Source organism: Ursus maritimus, unplaced genomic scaffold, assembly GCF_017311325.1.
Source record: "Ursus maritimus isolate PB19 unplaced genomic scaffold, ASM1731132v1 scaffold_29, whole genome shotgun sequence".
Taxonomy (NCBI): Eukaryota; Metazoa; Chordata; class Mammalia; order Carnivora; family Ursidae; genus Ursus; species Ursus maritimus.
Window position 1 is genome coordinate 7,009,148 of NW_024425452.1, and position 24,186 is coordinate 7,033,333.

Sequence of the window (24,186 nt, forward strand, 5' to 3'; positions counted from 1 at the left end):
GGGTTACTGTGTGGCTTTTGCTTTTTGTCATTTGCACAAACAACAAAATTTGTTCTATTATTTTTGTTAATCATATTCTTTTCCAAAAGTGCAAATAAGAAGAATTTATTTTCATTATCGCCTAAGTATTTTCTCTTCATTTTCAAAATGATATCATAAATACGACAGAGGTCTTTGTTCCACAGTGGGGCCTTAAGCAGAGATCGAGCAGCCTGGTATTTAAAGCACTGGGATAGGAGACATGGCAGCTGCTGCCAGTTCCACTTCCATCATTGACACACCTACTCTTATGGCCCTTCCTGTTCCCCTCCAGACCTGTCTTTCTTTATGTAGTGATGCAACACTGCATTTGTTGATGATGTTAATTATTAGTCACATTTACGGGACACTTACTAAGTGCCAGGACCTTTGCATATACTGTTTTACTTAATCCTCACAGAAGGCCTAGGTGGGCAGTATTAATTGTTATACCTTCCCAGAAGAATTAAGGCTTCACAGGGATACATACTTTTTAAGGTCTCAAAGCCACTAGATGGCAGAGCCTGGATTCAAATTCAGGTCTACCTTGCCTCAAAGCTTGTATAATGAATCTAAGAGAAAGCAGATACGGCAAATGAAAAAGTCACAACTATCTAAAAAGAATTAGCCTGACATGAAGTGATCTATCATTTCCTTCAGCTCTCAATTATTAATGAGTCAGGTATCCAAGACGGGTCAATCATAATGTCTATGTATTTCTACTATCAGTAGAACTGTTATTTGGTAGCCTCTTTTGAAGTTAAATCTCAGATGAAGTGTATAATAGACAACATATTGATGTAACTTCTTGGTTAAAATATAAATATTACTGTATAATATGGAACCCAGTTGGCTGCAATAATTGAGTGTAGAATCGTTCCAGAATCAAAATGATCTTTTGAGTGGGTATGTTTCAAGGTTACAAGACCATCAACAGAAAACTCAGGATAATAGATGCCTTGTCATTTCTCATAAGAAATTTTACAGGGTAGCATTCAGTGTTTGGTTGATCGGATAAAATATGAAACCATACTCTTTGTATTTTTCAGAGGTCTCCATCAATATCATTTCCACGTCCCCCAGTTGGAAGGGTGGGCCTCTCCATTCAATATTGATTGATTGCCTCATTTAGCATAGGTTAACTCCTCAACAAATATGTTGATTTGATTTAAGAAAATCTATTTCATGAAAACCCTATGTTCTGTAACGGGTAAGTGATTTATAGTTTACAATGCTTCCTTTCTTCATAAAAGCAATTGATTTTTTGCCCTCTGTTTAATGACTATCATTCGATTGTGTTAAAGATGACCACAGAATGGGTCAAACAGAATCAGTGCATGAAATGAACACTCATAAGTCTGAATGATTGTGTAAATGTGAGTACGAGTTGGTGAAGATGACTTATTATTTCAAAGCTGTGATAAAAAATTCAGTGCAGTCCAACATATCCTGTAAGAATATCATTAAGTGTTTAAGGGACTAAAAGACTCTATAGTTTTAGTGTAGTGAAAATGTACATATTTCAAGTCTTTCCTCCCAATACATAGTCCTTGCCCAAATCTCTGGCTTAAAAAACTTGGGTAACTATCATTCTGGTGCAAGCTTGCCCATGCTGGAGATAGGGGCATACTGATGCCGTAATGGGATGAAATCAATAGTAGCGAGGCCAGATAAGGTGGAAATCCCAAGAGACTAATATTAACTAAATGATAATGAAAGCAGAACAATTTACAATGTACTTATTCTGGGACAGACATGGTTTTAACGATGCTCTAAATATTATTTATTTAATACTTTCCATAATACTGGACTCTGAAACTATGGAAAGTTACTGCCACTAATTAAGTGGTGGATTGGTATATAAAGCCTGTCAGTCTCCATAAAACAAAGAAGAATCACCATTAGCTATACCTAGGTAGAACTTACTGTTTTAACAGATTCTAATGATTTGTAATAAAATATTAATACGTTTTAATGTATTTAATCAGTCATAGTAAAGACAACTAATAATCATATTTATATAAGACATGATTAGAATTCAATGAGAATGGGGGCGCCTGGGTAGCGCAGTGGTTAAGCGTCTGCCTTCGGCTCAGGGCGTGATCCCGGCGTTCTGGGATCGAGTCCCACATCAGGCTCCTCCGCTATGAGCCTGCTTCTTCCTCTTCCACTCCCCCTGCTTGTGTTCCCTCTCTCTCTGGCTGTCTATCTCTGTCAAATAAATAAAAAATCTTTAAAAAAAGAAAAAGAAAAAAAAAGAATTCAATGAGAATGAACATATAGATTATTGGTATAATTTTGGCACTCACTGTCATAGTCCCCATTGTTGAACTATAGTCTCGTGTGAGATTTTGTAATTTCTTTTTGTTCTCAAGTTTGAATTCCCTTCATCAGCACTGCAAATAGAATAGATATTTCTCATTGAGCAGGTTGAGAAAAATCTTTTCATCATGATAGCATTGAATGCATTTATCAATTGCATCAGGAATTATTATTCCCCATGTATAAATTGAAATTTTATGTCTCACATGTGTTCCATCTTACACCTCCCATGTTGATTATAGCCTGTTAATTGTTCACATCCTGCACTACCACATTGCTTTGCTTTTCATTTTTATCTGTTTTCTTTTTTAAATATTGTCCATCTGCCTTCTTTTTTTTTTTTTTGATGTAACTTTTTTTTTAAAGATTTTATTTATTTGACAAAGAGGAGAGAAAGAGCACAAGCAGGCAGAGGGAGAGGGAGAAGCAGGCTCCCCTCTGAGCAGAGAGCTCCACGTGGGGCTTGATTCCAGGACCCTGGGATCATGACCTGAGCCAAAGGCAGCCGCTTAACTGACTGAGCCACCCAGGTGCCCCCATGTGCCTTCTTTGATACAGAAGTTGTTTTGTTTGAAAAGTCAATTTTAGATATCCTTTAATGTTTCGTCACTATTTTTCTATAGTTTCTCTGAGCTATTTCATAAATTTTTGTCCATTTAATACTTTATAGTATATTAACCTTTATTTTAGTTAATAAGTATTCAGAACTCTTCCTGTTATTATAAAAAATAATTATTGTCTTTTTAAAGTTGAGATAGGTAGTTTAAAGTTAGAAGGGGGGTAAACAGAAGGGGGAATGAACCATGAGAGATTGTGGACTCTGGGAAACAAACTGAGGGCTTCAGAGGGGAGGGGGATGGGGATTGGGATAGGCCGGTGATGGGTAGTAAGGAGGGCACGTATTGCATGGTGCACTGGGTGTTATATGCAAGTAATGAATCATGGAACATTGCATCAAGAACTGGGGATGTACTGTATGGTGACTAATATAACAAAATAAATATTATTAAAAAAAAGAAATTGCAAACTTCAGAAATGCATGCAAATCTTATAGTTACTACCTTTCTATTATCTTTTGTGCCAATATTTTTAAATTAATAAGAGGTGTTTTTGCATGATCACTGGATATTTGATTGGAGGGAAAGTCATTCCCTGGGAAGCTTATGGAAATACTGTTCCTTTATAGAAAATAGCTGCTATCTTCAAAGGCTACATAACTTATATTGTCTTTAATCCTCATGGCAACCCCACCAGGCAAGTATTTTTTAGTGCCATTTTGTAGTAGACTCAGAGAGGTCATCCTGTAGTAATTATCTGTGCTAGGATTTGAACTGAGATCTTCCAGATGTGCAAAGATACGAGTTTTCTACACTAGACTGCAAAATAACCCAAAATCTCAGAAGGGGGAAAAAAAAACTATTCTGTGAGAAAATCAGGTTGCCAGCGGTGCAGAATCCCTATCCCTTGCCATCCCTCCATGCTTGGGGCCGGCCACTCAATTATGCAGACAACAAATAATAATATAGAATGGCATTGGTACCTAACTGCAATCCATAATGTTTGAATTGCTAAAAGAACTCATGTGGAATATTCTTCAGCTGTCCCACTTCAGTCTTGGCTTTGATTGCTTTATTCTTGACAAAAATGTCCACAACATGTGTTCAGCTATCCTTTAAAAGAGCATTCTCCCATAGCATTTAAAAAGAGTCAATTTTCCACAGCTTTAATTCATGCCAAGTTTTCAGTTGCACACTTACTATATAAACAAGTATCTAGGATAACCACTTTTTCTATTAAAATTTTCTTGAAAATTCTGCAGTAAGCAATTTCTGATAGTGCGTGTATTAGGAAAGCTTACAATCTCCTTTTGGGTTGACAGTATCCAACAGCAATATAAATCTGAGCAAACGTACCATAATTTAGGACAATTGGTGAAGGAAAATGTGGATAGATGGCCTCTTTATATTTTAGCACATTTTAGGTACTCATTTTAATATTTTAAAATTTTGGTAGCTTTTACTCTCCTTTACCTAAAACAAAAGCATTATTTTTTTTTCATTATTCAACATCTGGTGATGGCAATAATAACAATGAAACTATGCAAGACATGCTTCAGAGTGTAGAGCAGTGGTACTCAAAATACGGACCTCAATTAGTCAGCCAAGCATTACCTGGGAGCTTGTGAGATGTGCAAATTCTGAGGCTCCACTCTACACCTGCTGAATCAGAATTTCTGCAGAGAGTCTGGGGAAGGGCCCTGGGATCTATGTTTAATCAACCCTGCAGGTGATTCTGATGCATCCTAGAGTTTGAGGAGCGTTGCTGTGGAACACTGCTACGTGAGGTCCTCAGACGAGCAGTATCAGTGTCACCTGAGAGCAGAATCGTGGACCACACTGAAATCTACTGAAGCAAAAATTATATTTTACAACATCACTGTGTTATCAGTTCACACACTAAATAAAGACCTAAATCATATCTCATTAGGGGGGGCACCTGGGTGGCTCCGTCAGGTAAGCAATTGACTCTTGGTTTCGGCTCAGGTCATGATCTCAGGGTCCTGAGATCAAGCCCCTTATCGGGTTGCATGCTCAGCATGGAGTCGGCTTGTCCCTCTTCCTCTGCTCCTCCCCCCGCTCTCTCTCTCTCTCATAAATAAATAAAAAATTAAAAAAAATTCTCTAGACAACCAGCTCCAATATATTCCATACATATCTCCTGTCCTGAAATTACAGATGTGCATCTACTGCTAATATAATGACTCTCTGAATTTGATGACTTTAAATCTAACCTTGCCATTCCATATATATGGAAAATGAAACCTAGAGAGGAATTAAAATAAAAATTCACTGATGGGCTATTGTAGTCTATTGACTACAGTTCCTTTATCGTCTCTGGAGGGTGTGGTGGAGCCTGTGCCAGCTCTTCCAGTGTTGGTGTACAATATCTCCTTTGCTGGCCTTGCCAAGTGCTAGATTATCCACTTCTTTTAATCTTTTGGAGTAAAGCACTGATGGCTCTGTCAACATGCAGGCAGGGAATTCATTACACCTCCATCAGTTCATATTGAGACTAGAATTAATTTATAAGATAATAAGCGGTGATGAAAGTAGCATTGATTAGGAGTCACAGGTCTGCTACTCAGCTCTGGTATAACTATGTATAAATTGTGACTTTTGATAGTCCACTGACTGTTCTGAGGCTTAGTTTATTGATATGAAAAATAAGAAAAATAATTAATTAATAAGTTTAAGTTGTCTTGCATTTTAACTCAATGATTCAGTAATCCCTTCAGTTACTTGGGTGGTTGGAATGAGGTCATCAGACAGGTTTGTTTTGAAGAGCAGAAGGAGTTAGGCAAGGAACGGTTCATCATGAAGGGGAAGTCATTGGAGATACACCATGTGGGCAGGTGCCCAGAGACAGCACCAGTCCTCATTCCTGGATTGTGAATGGGCTCGAATAGGGCCACCAAGGCAAAATCCTTTCATGGACACTTTTCTGTAAGCGTTGGTGTTTATGTGCCTGTTACCACTTCCTTGTTTGAATTTTAGGAATATATGTACTGTCCACTCACCATAATTTCTGGCTTCATTAGTGGGGTTCTTGTTCCCTTTTCCCCTTCCTGAGATGTATTGGGCACAGGCAGTGCTGGGGACACTGGCAGCAGCTATCCCCAGGCATAACAGACTTCTCTGGCATGCTTCATTTAATAAAAATAGTTTCATCCTTGAGTCTTAAATTATTTCACAAACATTTATTCTTATAGGAATTCCTGCAGGGCGCATATTATAGAGTCACAGATACATGAAGACTTGGAGATGAAGGGAACTTCAGATATCATTCCCTTCAAATCACTTCATTTTTCAGGTGAAAACACTGAAATCCCAAAAGGTGAAGTGACTTACCCAAGCAGTTCTCTTCTTTAAAATGTGAATGCAGGAGTTAGGTGGATAACTCCAAGCCATAGAATGCATTTTAAATTATTGTAGAAATTAAACTTTAAATTTTATTTACTCTAGCCTTGGGAGGAAATTCAGTCCATCTTTTAAAGGCAGCCCTAAGGGGTCGAGAAGTGGTAGAGGTGGGTTAATAAGATGATGTGTCAGTAATGAGTGATAATTTACAGTAGTATTATGAGTGAGCAGAAGAAACAAAGTTATTTCTACTCATTTAATTTGACAGCGTAGAATGGGAAAAATTGCTAGGAATGAATCTCTCTTTATTGAATATGACAACCTCTCCTCCTATCTTTAATCCTAGATAGATCCAAACTCCCCTTTACAACTTTGTCACCCCCTTTTCCCACCTCCATATATTAATCATCTGCCACTTTAAAGGATGAAGGAATTTCAGGGCACGTGGCTGACTGAGTCGGCAGACCATGCAACTCTTGATCTTGGGGTTTTAAGTTCAAGCCCCGTATTGGGTGTTGAGATTACTTTAAAAAAAATCTTTAAAATGTAAAGGATGAAGGAGTTTGGAAGGAGAATAAGGAAACTGACCCAGAAAGACACCTACTGATCCACAAGGAGGAGTAGGAAGATCACCATGGAACTTTCTGCACTTGTTCAGGGAAGGGAAAAAGACACAAAAGCTACAGAGATAATATTTATCCAATGGGTGCAAGGCATTTTCAAAGATTCAAAGTTGCCATTTGAGAGTTCACAGGTAGCAGGAAGATATCTTACGTATACTTAACCCTACCACAAAGTTAATGAGACTAAACACACAGTAGGGGTGCAAATGAAGTGCTATGGGAGCACATGGAAACCATAAGATTTTGAAATGGGTAGGTTTGGGAAGACTGGGCAAAGAATTCAAAGTGAGGCTAGAAAAAAATGGTTGGTAAAAATGAGATTAATAGGGAGAGGACATTCCGGATAAAAAGGAATATATTTTACCAGATGCATAATGTTCTTTCTTTCCTAAAAGACAAAGACAAAGGGAAGAGAATCTTGGGGATGAATGGCAGTATTATGGTAGAGCCAAAGGACTAATTTGTGGAAAGTAATGCAAGCAAATGAAGATATGAATCATGACTATTGACAATGAGAAACTTCCACTGGAGGAAACTTATTTGGAGCATTTGGGGGAGAATTTACTGCTGGCTGGATGGATAAAATGAAGAAAGGGGAAATGGGGTTACATTACAGAGAAAATGGAGAAATAGTGAGATCAGGTAGTATTTATTTGGAAATATTGAGACGGGAAGTCTGCAAAGGCCCCACTTCATGTCGTGTAATACAATCAACTAAGAACAGCTTTGACAGAACATTAGAAGACATATGGATTTGGCCAGACCATAAAATGACTTTACCTCTCTAAATTCTTTGGGCTAGCTTTTTAAAACCTTCTTTTCCAAGAGATATGATTGAATCTAGAAATGTACATCTCAAAGGATAATACAATAGAAGAGATCCGATTGATGGCCTAAGAAAATGAGGAAGAATTAGAGTAATATGATAAATCTGGGTCAATGATGGTAATAGTTTAAGATAAATGTGATATTTCCCCCTTGAAATCATAGCAGGTTAGAGCAAATAGTAACTTTAGGGATTACTATTGATATGCATAACAGTGTAGCTGAGTCCCAAAATAATTATATTGGGTGAAAGAAGCCAAACCTCCCCTCCCCTGCTGCAAAAGAGTACATACTTTATGATTCCATTTATGTAAAACTCTAGAAAATGCAAACAAATCTATAGGGACAGAAAACAGATATGCTTGAGGTTGCTTGGGATGGGAGCAGCATAGGATAGATTATAAAACAGCATAATGACACTTTTGGATGCTATAGATATGTTCAGTATCTTGAGGTATAGTTTAGTAGGAGTGTGCATGTGTCAAAACTTATCAAATTGTCCATTTTTTACATGTGCATTTTCTTGTATGCCTCAACAAAGTAGTTAAAAAAAAAGAGATAACGTGAATGACGGAAAATCTATTTGCACCCAGAATATATAGTAATTTGGCAAAACCTTCCTTGGATAGCACCTAAGAACATATGCCTATCTGACACAGGATATCTCTTCTTCCTGTGGAACAGGGGAAATTACTAGTGATTTTTTAAAAAAGAAATATGACTTTTCTATCTCTATAAAAATAGAGTATTTTTGCAATTCATTGGTAGAGCGGGAAGGCTCTGGACCTCCTTTTCAGGATGCCTGTTCTCTGATGCCAGCTATGGCTCTGACTTACTCTGTGATTTTGGAACTTAATCTCATCTTATGACATGCAAAATGGAAATTAAAATATCTATGCCATGCTTCACAGACTTAAAAAAATGAAATTATTTAAAAATATTTAGCATATTTTTGATGGTGCTGTGCAAGCCTGTGGGGATACAAAGATAAATGAGATGTGTGTTCCTTTCTGTATAGATGCTTGTATTTTTCTCTCTCCCTATAGACAGAGAGATACATAGGTAAGTAGATAGATACCAATGCAAATCAAGTGTAAGACATTCTAAATTTTATAATCACGTTGTGAACACACTATAGTAGAAGTATAGTAGAGAAGGAAGGATCTAAGTATCTGAAAGTAACATCTCAGTTGTTCTTGAAGAAATAGTTCAGCAGAGAAAGGAGTATGAAGTTTCCATAAGGAAACATGTACAAACATACAGACATAAGGGGACAGAGTACTTGGGAGATATCTTAAAATTCATTGTTCTTGGAGGAGAGGGCAAGTGTGGGAGGATTTTGAATGATGAATCTGAGAACAGTTGAGGGCAATATTGAGATGGGCCTTCCATGCTACCTTGGAGAATTTAGACCAAAGAGAACTTGTGGAGTTTCTAAGAACGAAAGTTTGTAATCAATAGAAAAGTAGCATAAGTATATTTTGCACTAGACAGGTCAAAAGTAAGTGAATATACTAAAAAAAAAATCAGTGAAAAAATAATTTATTGATTAAATATTTGACTTTTATGATGTATACTTTTGGTGTTATATAAACAAAAATTGATAGAGGAGTGTCACAAAAATATTCATAATTTTATTTCCTATTAAAATGTTTTTGCAGTGTAAGTCTAGATTCATTTTTAACAACAAGTTAAGTCATTATTATACTTCTTTGTTTTTTAATTTAAAAGTTTAATAGTAGTGACTTGCCATAAATCAAAGACTGTTTTCTTAGAAAAATATTGACTAAATTTGGTTTCCTCTTAGGAAATAAACACTTGTAAAATTTAAATGTGCTTGAGAAATCCAAGCACAGTTTAAAAAGGAATGGTATTAATGGCTTTTTAATCAAGAAAATGGCTTATTAAAGCAAATTAAAATAATTAATAGATCTTTTTCAATTGCATGCACTTGGAAACTTGTAACTGGATGAATGATGACCCTGATGGGATTCAGTTTCTTTGCTTGGCCTCGAAATTATGGAAACAATATTTATATCTACTTTCTTAGTTTCCTAAGTACAATGTTGTTTCAGTGTGGATTTGGGTGTTGGAAAGGACTGAGTTTAGCACAGATCATGAAAGATTCTTGCTGGGTAACTTTAAGCAAATTATTGGACTGCCCTAATACTCAAATTCTCCATTGTTAAATGGGGATAATGATATTCAAATCATAGGGTTGTTGCATTGCTTAGGTGAAACAGTGATTCTGAAACACATAGCATGGTGTTTAATATACAGTAAACCCTCGATAAAAATAAGATGTTGTTGTTCTTGTTACCTGGACTTGTTGGGACTGGCAGATCAATATGGGACCAATTTTCCTGTTCATCTGAATACATGTGCAGCTCTGTGTTGAGTGGAATAAAGTATCACATTGAAAATGAGGGAATCTAGCTCTTGCCACAGCTCTGACATTAGTGAGCTATGTGGCCTTAAAGGTATAATAGGATGTTTCTGATTCTCTTCATCTGTAAGATGAGGGTGCTGGACCATCCACTAGATTTAAAAAATGCATTTGAAGAATCTTAGAAAATCAGGGATTTCCTTCATTGATGCTCATCGAATTGGAGAAAAAAGAGTGGACGAGATGGGACTGAACTATCTCCACCATTGCTTCAACATCTGAGGTAATTTTGGGGTTTGGGTCATCTAGAAGGATTTTGCTTGAACAGAGCATCCCACAGCTATGAAAACTTACAAACCACTGGATTTCCCAATTTCTAAAGTTCTGTTAGCTCTACAGTTTTGTAAATGTGTTTGATCATTAACCAAAGTCCAAAACCTTTCCTGAATGCAGTTGTACTCAAGATGGAAATAATTGCATTCCCTTGTTAGGACAGAGAAATTAAGATGATATGTGACAAATATAATGATTAACAGTTCTATGTCAATTTAATCCCTATGAAAATCTTATAAAAGAAGCATCATTATCCCGTTTGTAAGTCAAGGAAACCAATACACAAGAAGTTTAAATCATACCATATATAGATAAATGATCAATTTGGGATTTAAACTAAAATCTTTGCAACTCTAAATATTATGCTTATTCCTTTGCAATTAATAAATCACTAATGGAAAAGTCAATAATACAGCAAGAAATATCCCAAGTTATCATTTAACCCACTTTTAAGAAGTCCACCTTGGGTCTTTGAATTATTTAACTGAACAAGTTTTCTCTGAGCACTTACTCTGTGTCTAGTACCTTAGAGCATAGGAAGATGAATAGTACAGAGCTTCCACCTTCTAAAGGCTTATAAACTACTCAGGAAGATAAGCCTTTGATAGGAAGTGATTATAAGAGTGAACACAGGTATATGGTCTAGTTTAGGTTTACTGGGGGAAGGAAAAATCAAAGAGATCATATATAGACAAGTTAAGTATAGTTCAGCTGCAATTAGTAACAGTTCATCTTTCTAGATATATGTGAATAAGGTGAGTCTGGCCAAGTCCTGATACAGGGTGGGAGAAGGCACAGGTAACTCTTAACACCAATTTCAGAAGGAGAAGGTAGTGGTGAACAAAGAAGAGGCTATGTTAACAATTCAAGTCCTTAGTTAGTAGCCTGTCCATGATCTGTCACACCAGAGCGGCCAGGTCTTAGGGCCTCTGTAAGAATGACCTGTATTTCTTTTTAAGGCTGCCAGCCACAATCACCCAACTGGAATTCGTAGGCATCAGGAAAAGACCAGGAACAAACAAGCACTGAGGATATCTTTAAGTATCATTAAAATCATGGTTTCGTGCCATAAAACAATTGCAGCAAGAAGTACTGAAAAAAATTTTTTTTGACACAAAATGAGAGAAAGAGAGAGGAAGAGAGCAAACACAAGCAGGGGGAACAGCAGGCAGGGGAGAAACAGGCTCCCTGCGCAGCAGGGGGCCCAATGTGGAACTTGATCCCAGGACCCTGAGATCATGACCTGAGACGAAGCTAGCCACTTAACCTGAGCCACCCAGGCATCCCAAGAAGTACTGAAATTTTGATGCAAGGTACAAAATAGCAAACAAAAGAGTTGCTTTCACTTCAAAGGAAAAAAAAAGTGAAAAAAGTGCAGACTAAAGAGTAAGGTGAAGTAACTGGAATTTTGTGATGATGAAATTGGTTTCCCCTGGCCAGATTGCACTTAGATTTGATGCTATCTATTGCTACCTGGTGCTTGCCCAGAGTGATCTTTTGAACACAAATCCTTTCTTGGTTTGGAGAAACACTAGAACTGTCCTCATTCTATTTGAGTGGCTATGGGAAAAAAGAAAATTCAAATGATGGAAATATGAATTGCCATCAACTCTAAAATATAATTAAAGATTGGAAGTAAAATTAAGTATTATACCAGAAAAAAATGAAATCATTTAAGATGCTCAATGATGAGCATATTGTATCTCATGTTCTTTATGAAGACTTGAGTGCCTAGATGCAGATTCCTTAAAATGAGAATGAGCTCTGTACCTCTACAGCAATTTGCTTCATATTAAGTAGCATTTCGGCTATTTTTGTCTGAAATTGGTATGACAAAGAAGCTTATTTATCTTCTTTTCATCTGAGAAGCTGCTTCCTTCCTGGCAGTAATAAGGTTGGCATGGCTGATGCAGACCTGATCCAGATTTCTAATGCACACTTGGAGAAGGCTTCTCAAACTGCAGGATCCCTGGCTATGGTCACTGGTTGGCACCATTCCATTCCTTAAAGGGGTACCTGCTTCCAGCATCAGGAGTCACTAGTATGGCTGGGCATGTGGTCAGGGGCCTCCAACAGAAGCAGCTCTTCTAGATATCCATGGCGTTTCTCCTCTTCTGGAACATGGCATCATGACTGTTCACACTTCCTGGGTCATGAAAGTAACTCAACCTTGTTGTCTCCTTTTCTGCTCCATGTCCTGGGTACCAGGCACCAACTGCATAAGCTACACAAACATGAAACATATGAGGATAAGGTCAGCTGAAAAGGAGAACCATGGCCGTGGAATTGTAGGAAAAAAAATAGTAAGCACAGTCTTGGCCCATTATTCCAGGACCCGAGAGCAAACCACTTCCTTTCAGCCATGTTTTCCTCACTATAATTCAAGCGATGCATTCGTGGATTCACAACAAAGGAAAAATAATTATGACAGGAGGTTTAGGACAGAGTCTCTGAGTCCCAGAGTCTCTGAGCCACTTCTGCCACTAACTCACTGGATGTCTGAGGCAAATCCCTTAGCGTTTCTGAGCTTCATTCTCCTTGATAATACAAAGCAGACCAAGGAACTTCAAGATTCTTTCATCTTCTAAAGTCCTAGGAGAGTATGGTTTTACTGATTTCTGTCCTGAGAGTTGTTTTAATAAACATAGAAATAATGAATACAAAAAAGTTTACTCCTCAAAAAAAGATACTTCATATTTGGCAATACCAATATACAGATAGATATAATAATACCTGGAACACAAGCTAGTTTCTCTATGTTGGGGTTTTTCTGCTCACTGGTGTTATATTTAAATGACAGTTTTGATCTGTGATCTGTGTTAATTCCAATGGGTTCTTTTAGTGCTGAAACAACGTAGATATTCTGAGCAGGTATGCTCCAGTGATGACTTACAGTTTGGAGCTCATTTGGGAAATTGTCTAAAACTGCCCGAAGGTCCAGATTCTAAATTCTGAGTTAGGGCTGACTAGTGGTTGGTGTATGGCACCATCATGTGTGTTGTTTTCTTAATCTTAATGTATTGTATTGATAGGTGAAATAAATTTATAGTTTAACATAATAGAACAGCAGCATAGGATCTCAAGTGTACAAATATCTCAAGGATACTTAAGAGTTTCCAAGATACGCTAAGATTCTATGGTACAGGGTGGAGGCGTCAATATGATGATTGCCTCTGGAGTTGGGTCTGAAGCTGACGTCTCACACCTTTCACCTGGTAAGGCTTGTCTTATATTTGTATATTTATACACTTCAAGTCTTATCAATGCTCACCACTTAAACTCAATATGTCTTCTAGATGTATTTCTAACCCAATTTTCATCTTGGTAGAAGTCTATTCTTCTGCTAAACACTGTTGTGCTAGTATTATCTTATTGGTCAATATTACTGTATTGTCCAAGGTTTTCAAGTGTATCCTTTTAGTTTAGTTTCTTTGCTTTGTTTGGGGAATAATTTCTCTAGGCACAGAGCACCTGTGTTACACTCTGATGGTACGTGATGGATCTCTTCAGATTGTTCCTGTCTATTGCACTCTTCTGATTAAGACGCTATGGTGGTTTTTCTTATACTTGATGTATTTTAGATAGATAAAATGAATACATTGTGAGACTAATAGTATTTTATCATATTTCTTTGAGTTATTAAATTTCAAGATGCTTCTTGAAACATCTGGTTAAATCCTCACCTAATACTTGAATCTCTCCTCCCATGTCCTTCTAATTGGTCATACATTTCATATTCTGAATTTTTTTGAAGTTTACTTATTTAAGTAGTCTCTACACCCAGCATGGGGCTTGAACCCATGACCCTGAGATCAAGAGTTGCATGTTCTTCCAACTGAGCCAGTCAGGCATGCCTATATTCTTTTTTTTTCTTAAGATTTTATTTATTTATTTGTCAGAGAGAGAGAGAGAGCACAAGCAGGGAGAGTAACAGGCAGAGGGAGAAGCAGATTCCCTGCTGAGCAAAGACCCCATGTGGGACTCAATCCCAGGAGCCTGGGATCATGACCTGAGCCAAAGGCAGGCAGTTAACTGACTGAGTCACCCAGGCGTCCCAAGGCACCCCTATATTCTGAATATTTTTAAGAATTCTGTAGGGTTCTATAATTTGAAGTATCAACCCACATTCATTTGGTTTTATAAAAAGTTTATTCTTCAAAAAGCTAAATGTTGAATTACCATATGACCTAACAATTCTGCTCTTAGGTGTATACCCCAAAGAATTAAATCAGGGACTCAAATGTACTTGTACATTCATGTTCATAGGAGAATTACCCACAATAGTCAAGAGGTGGGAAAAACTCAATTGCCCATCAACAGATGAATGGTCAATAGAATGTGGTATATATGTACAATGTAATATTATTCAGCCATAAAAAGGAATGATGTTCTTAAATATACCACAACTTGGATGAATCTTGGAAATAATATATGGTGTGTGTGTGTTATACTATATGAAATAGGTCAGTACAAAAGGACAAATAATTGTATGACTGCACTTATATGAAATATCTAGATAGGCAAATTCATAGAGAGAAATAGTAGAATAGGGGATACCAGGGATTGGGGAGAAGGGATGGGAAATTATTCCTTAATTGTTACAGTTTCTCTTTGGGGTGAGGAACAGTTTGGGAAGTAGATGGAATGATATTTCCACAACACCGTGAATATAACGAATGCCACTGAATTGTATACTTAAAAAGGGTTAAAATGGTAAATTTATGTCATGCATATCTTACCACAATAAAAACAAAAATTTTAAAACTATATAATATGGCTTCCTGACGTTTTGGAATCTATGTTATAATTCTTTTAGGCTAGCAGCTAGCTTGAACATTTGTTCTGAGGCTATGCTGTGAGTAGAGCTTTCTGAAGTAGGCATTCTGATCCAGAACTTAGAATATAATTTGCTTATACATAGATTTAATGTACTCCACAGTGTTAAGTGTATGTTACTATGCAAACAAGTGCCTGCATAAGTAGATTTTTTACTAATAACCTCTATGGACATGCCCCATGAGCAATTCTTTCAGTGGCCATATCAGCGAAGTTCAACACCACATGCTGGGTTTAGAGTTTTCAACAGCAAAGTACATGCAGACAAAATTACTATTATTAAGGATAAATGGGCCAGGAAGAGCATAGTTAAAACAAATAATTGTTGGAACATAGCTTATAAAGTTGAAAACAATCTGGAACTTTTCATCTTCACATGATATCAACATGGCAGGTGGATGAGGGGATGTGAAATCATGTTAAACATTCTGCTGCATTTAAAATTTGGATATAGATACTGGAAAAAATTCAATATAAATATAAACCTTAATTAAAATATGTATTAAATAGTAATAGAAGTCACTAAGCTAATGAATATAGAAGGCAAAATGTCTAAACTACTAGAGAAAATTAGACTCACCCAGAAGACTGGGGCGTAGTGGCAGTAATATGTCTGTCTTTGCACTGTAATTCCTTCCCCTTCCTTCTATGAACAGAATCTCACATCTCCAGTCACAGTGACCTAAATCCCAAGCAACAATCGTTGGTCTGACTGTACGCATCTGATCAAAACTAAGTCAGTTTGAATCCTTTCCTGTACTTTGTCTTACTGAGGACAACACTGGAAAGGACTCTTTTTCCCTCTTCAGACTGGAGAGCAGAAGCCTGAGAGAAAGATGCCAACAAAGAGAGGACATTGAGCTTGGTAATAAAAATGTGGAGAGATTACCTGATACTGGCTAAGCCCTGATATTCTGTCAACACCGAAGTCAGCTTCCCTTTTGCTCTGTGTTTTTCTTGTTTCAGCCTAACATAAACACATGCATACATTTTCTTCTTATACTGTTTTGAATTGCCTATTTATCACTTGAAATAGAGAATCACGACCAGAAGTTCAAGAAAAGAACAAGTGAGGTGATAAGTCCACATGATAAGTTAATAAACTAAAATAATTTACTGAGTTTAAACTTCATTATACTGAAATGAATAAATAAAAATACATCAAAAGTCCTCAAAATAAATACAAAGGATTACATTTTCCTATAAGACAGATACCATTGGACTGGGTAACAGAAGTTAAATAGAGAAACTCAGACTAAGAGCAAATAGACAAGGCAAACAACGTTACTTAAATTCCTATTTTTCAAGAAGCACATCCCAAACAAAATGACACAAAGTTTTAAAAGACAGGATGGAAAAAAATACCAAGTAAAAACTTATTTTAAAAACTACTTTGACAACAGTAATACAGAAAAAAAATAGAACTTAATGTGAAGTTTTTTTTTTTTTTTTTTCGATTAAGAGGCCTATTTTATTATGACACAAGATACAGTTTAAGAACTTGCAGCCATCAGGAGTCTTTATTTTTCTAGTCACATAAGTTTAAAATATGCAAAACAAACCGGAGGAAACATGTAAAGACTAGTATATAAAGACATAGCCAAAATGGGACATTAACACTTCCTTTCAAAAATCATCAGATCAGGCAGTGTAACCACAATGTGAACAAACATGACTCATGGGGTGTAGTCATAGAGGGACTCTATTTTGCATCTCATTGGCCTTTTGCGGGTCTTCAGTGGGCCTATTTTCCCCCTTTTCCTGGCTCAGGTTAACTGGGTAGCCTCATGATTTGCCCTAAAGAAATAATTCCTGTTTATTTTGTCAAACACAATCTCAATTCCGCCATTAACGTGTTCAGTCCTAGGTAATCGTTAAAAACTCTCATCTTCATTTATGGCATCTGTCCCTCTCCATGCCAAGAGCTACTGCAGGCACACAGCTAACCAAAGGAAGCTTGTTGGTGTTTTCCCTCTGGTATTTCTTCTACTCCTTCTCTTCTCCTGGCTAATTGATGCCTCTAATCAGCTGGGGTGTGTGGATGACAAACTTGAGGGGGGCCATGCTGCCTGTCTATACATGTCTGGTTCATGGAAATTGCGAATCAAGACTTTGAAAGAACAGTTTCCTACCAAACTTCAAGTGTACTACTTTGCTCCCGCAGAGGTCACTTTAGCCAGTATGTTGTACTCACGTTTCCCAGGCTTGACTCAGACCGCAGTGTACTGCTCTCCTCCTCAAACTGAAGTGTCCACAGGTTACACTCTGAGTAGCCACCTCCAACTCCCCTTCTAGCGATGGGGGGCTGAGGAGTAGCACACTCCCCCTTCTTCTTTTCTGTGGGAGTCAGAGGGATTGTGACTCAGAGTGAAGTTCGATCTAGAGAAATCCTCAACAATTTTCTCCAAATTCAACTCTTGACTCATTATATCCTAGATGTGTGTGAGGAACTTAAGAGTTGTCTAAAGTTTCATAAATACTTCCCTTGAAAATTCTGCATGTGGTTCTGCCGCTGAACCTTGGGATGCAGTTTGTAGCGTTCACGAGTGTCAGCCCAAAGTTCCATTTCAATATCTTCTGAGATAAGCAAGGATGAAAAGTATTTGAATAACAACTTATTCTCACTCTCCCTCCCAACTGGCTCTAGGAGGAACAGTTACAGCCTAAGTGCATTTATTAGAAAATGAAATAAAAATCAATATATTGAGACTCTAATTTGAGATATCAGAAAAAATTCCAAGAACATAGATAGCTGGAACAATGATAAATTCAAGCTTCATAATACAGATAATTTTTTTAAAAGTATATGTGATTTTAAGTGCCCAAAAGTAAATTTTAAAATAATTAATGAATAAAATATTAAAAAGTCTAGCAAATCTGATTAACAGGAAAGAGAATTTACTAAAGATCAACATTAGGAAAAAGAAACAGGATATAAGTACAGATGTCGAGGAATGAAAAACAAGAAAACACTATGCACACATTTATAGCAACATATCTGAAAATCTAGATGAATTAATCATTTTCTAGGAAGATATGAGTGTCAAAAAAATGACTGAAGAACAAGCCACATACCTTAAGAAGGCAACCAACCAAAAAAAAAAAAAAGAAAAGAAAAAGAAAAAAGAAAACTTAAGTAAAGCAGCACTGTTTTAAATGACATCTGTTTAGCTTGTGAGTTCAACCAAATCCCATCAGGCACTTAAGAGTTGTCTCTAATTCCTGTTATTTAGGTTGTTTCAAAGTGGAGAAAAAGATTAAAGCTTTCTTACTTATCACAAGGCTACTAGAGCACTAGTCTAATAATGCAAGACTATCACATAAACCTACTAATAGCTCAGCATCACATATGAACACAAGTACATTTTTTTAAATCAGCAAATTAAGTCCTTTACTGTGTTAAAAGACTAACATAACATAACCAAGCATATTTATCTCAGAATTGCAAATATGATTCATCATTAAGAAATTATGTTTAGTTTATAATCAAGATGGTATTTCAAATAATTGGGGGGAAGACTTGCTATTTAGTAAATAGTGCATAACAATTGGATACCCATATGGGAAAGATTAATTTTATAATCCTACCACTCATCATATGCAAAATGAAACTCCATATAAATCAAATATATATATTTAGAAGTTCACCGTGTTGTTAAAAAAAAAGAGAGAGAGAGAGAGAATATGTCTTTATTCCCCTGGGATAGCAAAAGGCCTCCTAATACACTAGAATATCAAAGGCTATGAAAGAAAAGACTGAGAAATGTAACTTAAAAAACATTAATGTGTACTGTAGAATGCAAGATATGTTAAATAAAGTGACATGACAAGCACTGCATTGGAAGAAAACATTTGTAAAAGAAAACAAAAGCTTGTATAAAAGTTTTTTAACCTTAGCATATTTTTAAAATGTTAACAATTTTTAAAAATCCAATTATGACAAATAAATAATTCATGACAATTCATAGTAATTGCTAGTAAATATAAGAAGACATGCTCAATGTCGCAGGTAACCAAGGCAACACATATTAAAACAACAGTGGTGTCCCATTTCCTGCTTGGATGATTGTGGGGGTGAGATAACAGTGAGATATTGCAAGAGGGAAAGCGGCACTCTCATGGGTGAGTATGTGAATTGGTGCAGTTTTCTGGAGAATCATTTGATTCTATTAAGTAAAAAAATTGCCTTTCCTTTGACTCAGCAGTTTTATGTCTAGATATCTTTTCCACAGAATTACTTAGATGTGAGCACAGAGATGGATGCTCAAGAAAATTTATTTTGTCATTGTTGGTAATAGCAAAAAGAAAAGGAGAGAAAATTGGACACAACCTATAATGTCCCATCATTATAGAATGGTTAACAAGTTTATGCTATTGATTTATTTAATGAGGCAATACACCTAAAGCACTTAGAACAACATCTGGCACCCGATAAGCACCAGATATGTGTTAGCTTTATTATCCTCCCACCCTAGAATTATAAGCTCTTTGAAAGCAACATGTTTGACTGTTTCACTCATTACTGTCACCCCTCGGCCTGGAACAATGCCTGATATGTAGCAGGTCATCAGTCAACATATTTAAAATGACTCTTAAATATATGTAATGCTCTTTTTCTGTGATTGCCCCTCTATATCCATTTTCTGCCCTGCTCAGATTCCTAGGAAGCCAACTTGGGGCTCCTTTCCCTTCTGGCTTTTAGTTTGTCAAGCCCATGGAGACAGCAACAGGACTAGAGAGTGGAAGGGCATTGCGGGTGTTTCTCCTCTGCGACTTCCCTGCCATATTAGTGATTACATCCCTCTAACTATGGTCAGATCTCACTGGTTAAGTCTGGACAAGCAACCCCCATTCCATCTTACCCACCACCCCACCCATGGCCACAGCCCTCTCTAGGTTCCAATAACTAAGAAAATTCTCTTAGGCCTCAAGACTACTCTCTTCTGTTGCTAAAACCTGGGTGCTTTACCTTTGCTTGCTGGTTCCCTTAACCCCCACACATTTCCTGTTTGGACCACAACTGCTATACAAGCTAAGCATTATTACGCAGCTATTAAATAGTATGAAGGAGAATTGGATGTACTGACATAAAAACAACTCCACAGTGGGTACGTTAGATTTAAAACGGCCAAAAAATGATGCCCATATACGTATCATTTATCCACAGTCAACATTTGCCATGTTTTGTTTTAATGCTATTTTCAACATTTAGATATTTCAAATCCATGGTGCACTATAATAGAAGGAAGATTTGAATATATAATACACACTTGGACAATTCGGTGGTTTAAAAAGAGCTTTAACTCTCTAAATATATAAATGACTGTAAATCCTAGACATCTCATGCCATGCCAGCAACAATGCTGGGACAATAATGCAACACTTTCCTCAAGTTCCACATCCTCTGGCTGTGTCACAGAGAACAAGGATTCCCTGGTAATACCTAGTGGCCATTCATAGCATCATCACCAAGGGTAATGCATGATATAACACAACAGCACTGTGTACTGCCATTCCTTGAAATATTGTGGTACTTTGGTTTATAAGGTGTTGATCAAAGAACAGACTGTCAAGTCTTAAGAACTTTGGGCGTTTAAACATCCAGTGCCATATTTAAATACAATTCTTTCAAGACCTCAGGAGTTTCCCTGCTGACATTCGAGACCGGCCCCAAAAACTGAAGGGCAAGGAGAGGCCGAGGAAAGAAGCAGACAGACCACTCCAGGTTGGAAAGTGGCAGGTTCAGTAAGCAAGGGAACTTACACACAAGGTTTGTCTTGGGTGGCTGCAAGATGAGTGAATCTCTACACTCGCCCACCTGAATCTCAAAAGTTTATAGGGAAGCCTTAATTGGGCTCAGCGCATACTCAGTCTAGATGGTCTCAACAACACCTTACTCTCAATGTTCTTGAAACAGCCCCCACTGTGGGAATGGTGGGTGGAACGTATGTTCCAGGGACTGGGGTGTTGAGAAGCCTCCAGTTGCCAATATCAGCTTGCAGGTAACTAGTGGTCATGTCCTCTAGATGGCTTTCCCCAATAAATGTCTAGAAAATCATATTGAAACATCAAAGTATAAATGACAGCTACCTCTGGGCATAGAATTGGAATTGGTATGGGCACAGGGGAAATTTATCCTTTCTTTTCTTCTTAACTTCTGCATTATTGAAAACACTTTTACAGCAAGCCTACTTTAATTTTCTAATTACATAACCAAATTTAAATAAAATTTGATATAAAAGAATGATGAGATCTTTGTAGACTAGAATTCTGACAAAATTTTAATAATTGTATGCAAGAGAAAAAGAAAAGAGAACAATTTGGCTATACACAGAGTCTTCTGATATCAGCGTTGAAAAGAACACATAAAAAAACAGGAGGAATTGACCCAGAGAGGTCACCGAGATCACTGACCTGAGAGTGGGAATGGAAGTCCTGAAACAGAGCAGACAGGTCTGCAGCAATATGGTCAGGATAGCCCAAGCCCAGACTGTCTTGAGATCTATGGGGAAAAAAAGCAACTCAAGACAATAAAAAATATATATGTTTTTGCTAAGAACAGACAAGGACAAGATGATCAAGAGAAGGGACTATTTAGGGAAGATGCACACTTTTATTTATCTGACAGAAACAGCACACATTTTCAACTATTATTTTCTTTTGTTTTCTTAAACAGAAAGATGTAAAGAAAGGGTGTCAGGGGTAATTGAAACTCAGTAGAGGAGAAAAGATATAAAGTGAACAGCTAGACCCTTAAATGGTATTCAGTTTCCAGACATGAAAAGATTATATTCTAGTGTAATAAAAGAATTTACAAATGTGATCTAGAACACTCTGAATAGGAAAGGTTTAAGATGAACCAATGTTCCAATGTTTCAAAATAAGAGACAGATTCTGAAGACTCACTTAAACTCAATTCCTCTGTGTGTGTGTGTGTGTGTGTGTGTGTGTGTGTGTGTGTGTGAAATGATCTTTTTCTCTTCTTTAATTCTATCAGTATCTTATTTGTGCAGAGACACTGCTAGTTTGTTGGGGCTGTCATAACAAAGTTACCACAGACTGAGTAGCTTAAACAAAGAAATTTATTTCCTGGCAGTTCTGGAAGCTACAAGTCTAAGATCAAGGTATCAGTAGAGCTGGTTCTTCTGAAGGCCGCTCTCTCTTGGCTTGTAGATGGCTACCATCTTTTGTCTTCACATGGTCTTCCTTCTGTGTCTGAGTCCTAATCATCTTTTCTTATAAGGACACCAGTCATATTGAATTAGCTCTCCTGCCCCAACACCTCATTTTATTTCTTTAAAGACCCTGTCTCCAAACACAGTCACATTAGAAGGGATCAGGGGTTGGGGCTTCAACATATGAAGTTTGGAGGGACAATTCAGCCCATAAGAGATACTTACCACCTTTAATTGAAATTTAATTATTTTGCTCTATGTCTTATCATTCATATGATTACATGAACTTCTTAAATGTTGGAATGCTAGTTTGGTGTCTTTATATCTCATGGCAACTTTAGTCATCAAGGAGATCAAGTGTTTGTTGAGGGAGAATGAATGAAAGGTACACACCGTGAAGCAATGCCTTTCTCACCTCTGGAAGCTTTCTAATTCAGACTGGAAGATCATATGTGAATTTGCTACTGAAGGGAAAGAGAGGTTAGGAAGCAAAAAGCTAAGGTGGCTTTTGTTAGAGCCCTATGATTACAGATACAAGTACAGGGACAGCTGTCCTGAGACCCTTCATCCACCTCACAGCTTCTTTCCTTCTGTCAATAGGGTGATGTCAACCCCAGTCTCATCAGCCCAGTCTTCCCTCAGGAATTGAAATTAAGAAGGCAGAGAAGACTGGCTCAGTGAGGTCCTGGCTCTTGTGACCAGAAGAGGCTGGACCAAGATGGAAGGCTACTCCCTCTCAGAAAGTAATCTCCTACAAACTCTGAAGCAACTGCCCTTCAAAATAATCTCTGAAACTTTGCCTATCCCCTTTGTGGCATTTAGTATCTTCCTGAGTTCTGGCTGTACACCAGACATAGGGTATCCTTCCATAGACATGGCAGATGGAGGATTTTGAACTTGGTAATTGGTTTGTCTCAGTTCTGGAACCCCTTAACGACCCTTCAAATCTCTTCAAACCATCCTTCCATTAGCGTGCTTGGTCCTTCCCAGTGTGATCCCTCAGTTGTCAAGAACTGAAGGTCGTTACCATCCCAACAATGCCAGGGAGCTGATTTAAACCTAAAATAGGCAACCCCATTTCTACTCCAACATGGTACTAGGGACTTCATGCCTCAAAATTCCACAGCACTGAATTAGTTACACACAGGTTGAAGGCTGCTGCTCTAGGAATCTCAACATAAATCAGGAATTTCTTTTATATGGAGAACTATGCTCGGAGACCCAAATCTCTAACTTCTAAATTAATTTCATGAACTTGTTTTCCGATGAGGACTGTTTATAAAAGTGTTTTACTGAAGTTGTCACAATTCCTAAAATTTATTAAGTTTTCTCATTTTATTTCATTCCATAAATAGGCGGCAAAGGAGAGAAGCGACCGCCATCTTTTTAATTTCTCAGGACTTGTCCCAAGTGCACCTTTACAGATATCCCTCTGTTCTGGGCCTCAGTTTGAAATGGGATAGTGGGAGCTGATGAAGCCCAAAAACAAGACAGCAACCCCAGGCTCTTTCCAGATTTCCAAATTCGGAAATGCGAGCTTAACTTTCCAAATTTTTAAAAAAATGAGTACCGATACATTGATGTTGGCGGTATTTATGGTCTTCCTAATATGAAATATGTGTGAAGCAATCATGTTTATTAAAGAATCAATGCATCCATAAACTTACTTAAAGCGTTGAATGCAATTTGATAAAATGAAATCAGTTGGTCAACTATTAATTAATTATAAACTGTTATTTTTTTAAAATGAG